This window comes from Myotis daubentonii, chromosome 2 (assembly GCF_963259705.1).
Source record: "Myotis daubentonii chromosome 2, mMyoDau2.1, whole genome shotgun sequence".
NCBI classification, from domain to species: Eukaryota; Metazoa; Chordata; class Mammalia; order Chiroptera; family Vespertilionidae; genus Myotis; species Myotis daubentonii.
Genome location: NC_081841.1, coordinates 153107560 through 153114213, shown reverse-complemented (window position 1 = coordinate 153114213; position 6654 = coordinate 153107560). Strand labels below are relative to the sequence as shown.

Sequence of the window (6654 nt, the reverse complement as noted above, 5' to 3'; positions counted from 1 at the left end):
TAGAGAGACTCACAGAACTCAGGAAAGCGCTTTACTTACTACATTAGTTTTCTATTACTAGTTTGCTATAAACTATACAACCCAGGAACAGCAAATTCATAAGGCAAGGTTTGAAGCTGCCTAAACCTTTCCTGCTATACCACCTTCACAGAATCCTTCATGGATTACTGACCCAAAAGCTCTCTGCGGTGTTTTCTGTGTTGTTGTTTTTTAGGTGTCATTATGTAGCCATGTTTAATTAAATCATTGGCTACTGGTAATTAACTCAATTTTCAGTCCCTCTCTCTCCTTGGAGCTTGTGGGGGTAGGGTTAAAAGTTTCAAGCTTCTAATCAATGTTTGGTATTTCTAGCAACTATCCCCCATCCTGAAGGTTTCTAAGAGACCCCCTCCACTACCACCACCACTAAAGAGTTGCCTCATTAGAACAAAAAGCAATCTTCTGTCACCCTTATCACTCAGTGAATTCTAAGAGTTTTTGAGAGCTCTGTGCCAGGAACTAGAAACAAAGACCTAATATCTTCCTATGATACCACAACCATATACAGAAAGAAGACTTTTTAAGACTGCCCATTTGATGTAGTTATAGACTACTAAAGGATTGTTTTGCGGATAACTGAAATTCATATTTTTCACCATTAAGTTCAGGTACAGATGAAGTATAACACTAATAATTATTCAAAATGGAAAACCAATTAAGGGATCTACAGACTAGTTAGTAATCCTTGTATAATAAAAAGTAGTATGAATATATTTAGGTTTCTATGATTCTTTAAAGGGTACATAGTAGACATTATAACTTGATAAACTGCAAAATTAATTCTCCTATTATTCTCTGATATCATCCTGTGGGCTTTTTTTTCTCTATTTACCTTATCATGTCAACTTATTTTATCTGAAAGAATATTGAGCAACTCATATTTTAATAAGAAGAGCTAGTAGTTTTTAAACTAATTAAGAATTTTTAAATTTTTAAATATTTGTTGTATACCTACTCTTTTATAAAATTTATATATTTAAAATGTATTAATTATAACTATTATACATTTGCTTTTTAAAATTACCTAAACTTGCTCCAAAAAAATAAATAAATTGGTATAATTTTGTGGAAGTAAGACTTAATGGGTCAAGATTTCCATGACATCTTAGGTGTGTAAATAAATCCTGCCTAACAAAGGTATTTGTGCCTTCTTTCTAAAATAGAAAGAACAGTGAAGCCATATTATTAAGGGTTGAGTTTAATGAAAATGGGTCTCAACACAGGGACTGTTAATGTTCCTACATTGTTTCTGCTGTGATGACCAAATAATTTGGTTTTAGCCTTATTAACAGTACTATTTCAAAAAGTTATGACCATAGTCTCAACTGATTGTTTTTAGTATAATAATAATCCATCAATTAAGTTGTTTATTGAAGCTTTAGCACACTCTGCCAAAAATTATTTAACTTTGTATGTGTTTAGTGTTTTCTTTTTTTTTTCTTTATTCTGCTTCATCGAGGACTCCATAAAAAGAGATACTTTAAAGATAGTTTTATCATCCATAAAAGAATAAATAATCTTTGGGTTACTCAAAGTAGCTTTGCTCCTGGGTGAAGGGTGATATAGAGGATCACTTAAAATACTAAGAGAAGAAGATCTTAGAATGACGAATGAGCTCTTTTACTATATGAGAACTTTTGTGTTGTGAGAGTGCAAAATGATAAGCTTCCAGACCTGGCAAGAGACTGGGGAATATTGGGATATGTGGGGTTAACTGAGACTTTATATACAATAAAAGGGGGTCACTTGAACAAATCATAATTCAGACTTTCAGGGCCATCTGGTAGCCCTAAGTGGGTAGTTTTGAGGAAATGGATAGGTTTTACAACTTGGCCCAGTGAGAGTATTCATTTCAGTATCCATTCTAGATGTTCTAGATTTATATTATTCTCTTAGCCCAATAACCAGCTTGTTTTATTATAGTCAGTGACACTCATTGTGGTTACTGTGGGATATAATGCAGCCTTAATTGTTTGTTCATATGTGAATCAGGAATTTTGTGCTTCTAATCTTTTTAACATAGAATTTAGCTTGACCAGCTACCCTCTCCTCACTTCCTCATGATAAGTACTTTAAGAGACTATAAACTACAATTGTCTTGGTTACATTAAATTGGCAACTTCTCAGATAAGCAAAATATTCTGGGGACAGACTGGGTGTGTTAATGGTATTTAGCACTGGAGGCAGGAAAAGTGCTTACTATATACACTAATAAAAGAGAAAGATGCAAATTGACTGTACCTTCACAACGCCCACCAGCAAATCAGGTGTGAGTACGCAAATTAACCCAACAACGACGGCAGGTTAATTTGCATACACAGGTGCTAAGTGGTTGGGGGCGGGGTGGGGCACTGCATAGTTGCCATGGCAATGACGCAAGCATCCCATCCTGCCCCAACCGCTCCAGGCCTCTGGGCAGTGTGGGAAGGCAGAAAGGCAGCTCCGGGCCAGAGCGAAGGCAGTGCCGACTGCCAGGGGAAGGAAGGCCCATTCTTGCATGAATCTTCGTGCATTGGGCCCCTAGTATTTACATAATGAGAAAGATGAGACAATATCGGCCTGTCTGAAATTTACATTATGGTAAAAAAAAAAAATGTTCTATTAGGCTCTGGTGGTTAAAAGGAAGAGTCATTCAAATTACTTTTAGTAATAAAGAATATGTTTTAAGAGTAACTGTTCAATCAAAAAAAAAAACTGCATAATTAGGCCATAAGCAGATAGAAATCATAATATTGCAGACCATTGAGAAAATTTAGAAACCTAAGTTTCTTTGGGGATCTAAGGCAGTACTGAGCATATTAGCTATAGGAGATTGGACAGAATCATTAATGATTATGTGCTCTATTATAATATGACCAATGACCTTTTTAAATTTTTGTTATTTTCCATTTTTGCTGCAAGTTTATTTTGTCTTATTCTCTACTGTGCATAGATCAGCTGTGGGCAAACTACTGCCTGCGGGCTGGATCCGGCCCATTTGAAATGAATAAAACTAAAAAAAAAAAAAAAAAAAGACCGTACCCTTTTATGTAATGATGTTTACTTTGAATTTATATTATTTCACACAAACACTCCATCCATGCTTTTGTTCTGGCCCTCCGGTCCAGTTTAAGAACCCATTGTGACCCTCGAGTCAAAAAGTTTGCCCACCCCTGGCATAGATACTTAATTTGCCATAAATGTTTACTTGTAACTTTTGCTTCCTCAGAAGATTGGCATGCCATGAACATTTATGAACCTAACTCTTCCTTGTCTGTCATAAACTACCTTAGGATTTCCTTGAACAGACATTTTCAGCTTTAGTCTCTGCTAAAAATTACCTTATTGCCTCCATATTGTCCTACTCAAATCCCTGAAAAATAAAATATAGTCACCTAGTCACAGGGTATTATGTTCAGTCAATTGAACAGGTAACCTTGGACTTGGTGCTCATCTGTCATCTGATTTTCTATGAATTAGGGAGTGAGGAGTCAAGTGATTAAAAATAGGGCTGTTTAGAATTTTTTAGGAGTTAACAATAGAAAAGCTTGAAATAAATGATGGTTCTCTAGAAAGGAATACTTCAGAACAGTGTAATGAGTAAGAATGATAAGATCATGTAAAACATAATGGGAACACAAGGAGATAATAACAACCAAAACTAGGAAAGCAGAGACATTTAGTACAAACAATATACTTGAGTTAGAGTTGAGTAAGCATGTTCCAGGTCATCAAGTAGGTGGAAGAGCTTTTCAAAATGAAAGAATATATGCCAATGTACAGAGGAAACTCTACTATTATTTGGAAAACTATAAATAAAATGTCTGGTGGAGGAGAAGGTAAAGGCAGAAAATCTGTCAGCCATCTTTTTCAGTAATAGGTAAGGGTAAGATAATGGAATTCTATATTAATGAAAATGATTATAGATATTATTCATTAGGTGATATAGAAACATGGAAGTATTTTAGGAGTCAGTGTGTGCTATAATTAGATATGCATTTTAGAAAGAGCATTCTGGCTTCACATGAGACAGGATTGAGGATGGGCTAGATGGTGATAAATTAGGAATCATTTACAATGGTGCTGTGACGAGGCAACTAGGGAATGACGTTAATGGTTGGAGTGAAGATGTAAGGATAAGTGCTAAAGCTGTTAAAGAAGAATCAGTGGCTCCTTCCTCTGTGAAATCACCATGGTGGCTGGGACCTTGAAAACATGTCCTAAAAACTGGAGGGACTAGGGGACCTCATTGCTGCTTAGTACAGTGGGGCTCTGGTTGGCGTGCTCCCTGCCCCACCTTACTTCCAATTTGGCCAAGCCAACCTCACACCTGAATTTCCCCATAAATTTCCTGCCAACAAATTTCCAGAATTTTAGTATGACCATGGATTCTGTGTTTGTGAGCAGTACTGTTGCTTATTGTGTGAGCAATAAGGAGCTTCTGGGAAGTACCTCAGAGTTAGCAGCCCCTGAGGTGAATGGGTGACCTCTGCTGATAACGTTCCTCACCTTGGGCATCCTGCATCAGAAGCAGGCCACAGAGAATGTGAAGGAGGTGAGTTGAATTCTGGGACTGCTGGATATTCACTTGAAAATGAAGACTTTTCTGGTGGGCAAATGTGTGACACTCGCAGATATCACAGTTGTCTGCACCCTGTTGTGTCTCTACAAACAGGTCCAAGAGCCTTCTAACTGCCAGGCCTTATCCAATACCAATTGCTGGTTCCTCACCTGCATTAAAAGTACCACTTCCCATCTGTCTTGGGGAAGGTGAACTCTGTGAGAAGATGGCCCAGTTTTATGCTGAAAAGCTTGCAGACAGCCATCCTAAAAAGAAAACTACATGGACGCACACTACAGGGAAAGAGAAAAGTTTTGGTAGGAGGAGCAGAAACCCAGGCTAAGTAGAAAGAGGAAAGAGAAGCAGAGGCTGCCCCCACTCCTGAGGAGTATGGGGGTGAATGTGAGCAGGTGCTGGCTGCCCAGCCAAAGACCAACAACACCTTTGCTCACCTGCCCAAAAGGAACTTTGTGTTGAATAACTTTTGGCACACACGCGCTAACAAGGACACACTCTCTGTGGCTCTGCCATATTTTGGGAGCACTTGGATGAGAATAGCTGGAACCTGTGGTACTTCTTCCCTAAGGAGCTTACCCAGACCTTCATAAGTTGTACCTTCATCACGGGAATATTCTAGCATTTGGACTCTCTGAGAAAGAATGTCTTTTGAAACCAACAATAACAACTCCATTTTGGGAGTCCCGGTCTTCTGAGGCAGAGATTGCCTTTCTTCTGAACTGGCAGCTGAGCTAGGAGCCACATGCATGGCACATACATGGCAGAGACTGAATCCTGTAGCAAGGACATCCAGGTGCTGATTCCAGAGTAACTTTCTGGGCATTAATTGTTTCCTGATTAAAAATTATAATAAAAATATAATCAGTTTGACATCTACAATTTATATTCTGATGTGATAGGATGTGGAGTCCAGGAATATGCTTTTTGCATGGTACCCCTAGAGATTCTTATTCCAAAGGTCTGCAGAACACAAACGGCAGTATAGTTATTCTCATTTCTAAAACAATAAATTAGAGTGAAGTCAAGTGATTGCCCTGAAGTGAGCTGGGAGAACAGGTATCAGAAACAGATGCCAGTGTGTTTCTCATATACAAACTGACTTCAGCTGACAGGTGGAATAAAATGTCCTGAAAGCTGGTCAGGACACTTCCAGTATTTCAAAGAATGGACTGGGCATGGGAAAATATCCTTGTCAAACATTTGCCATGTCTGGAGCCTATCTTTAATATAACTCCCTGAAAGGTACCCTTGGTGGGCATGGCTACTTAGGAAACATAACTCTGGAGTTAACCAACCTGTAGTAGAGAGGGGATTTTATCAAGAAATATACATTAGTCTTGTTTTTATATTTTTTAAATATATTTTTTATTGATTTCAGAGAGGGGAGAGAGAGAGAGAGAGAGAGAGAGAGAGAGAGAGAGAGAGAGAGAGAGAGAAAGAGAAACATCAAAGATGAGAGAGAATAATTGATGGGTTGTCTCCTGCATGCCCCCCCTCCCCCACCGCCCCACACACACACATTGGGGATGGAGCCTGCACCCCAGCCATGTGCCCTGACTGGAATCAAACCATGACTTCCTGGTTCATATGTCGACACTCAACCACTGAGCAACGCCAGCTGGGTCTTGTTTTTATATTTAAACACAAGTCCAAATTGAATTTTAGACGTTTCTACTGTCTGTGTTTACAAAATGGAAAATAAAGGAAAAAGCATAATTCTTCAAAATTCAATAATACACAATGTCAACTTAGTTTTGTGGTCTTTTACATATTTCCTTTAAATATATGCATTTGTATTCATGAAATGAAGCAATATGTTCACTCTGAAGTAGTAATGAATGCCAACTGTGTCTGCCACATTCTTTCTGTCTTTAAGGTGATTAAGCTACATGTTTAAATATTTATATTTTGGACATTAGGAATTAGTTTCTTCCTTATGGCAAGAAATTTGTTACTATTTTTATTCTCAATAGGGAAAAGGAATTGCAATTTTTATATTTAACAATATTTGAATAACTAAAAGCTATATATGTATGGTATAGCAGTAATTTATTATA

General features: G+C 37.7%; 1 pseudogene; it reads left to right on the top strand.

Moving 5' to 3' along the window:
- The first annotated feature begins 4210 nt into the window (after window positions 1–4210).
- LOC132226729 (elongation factor 1-gamma-like) lies at window positions 4211–5397 on the top strand (annotated as a pseudogene).
- Window positions 5398–6654: the final 1257 nt, after the last annotated feature.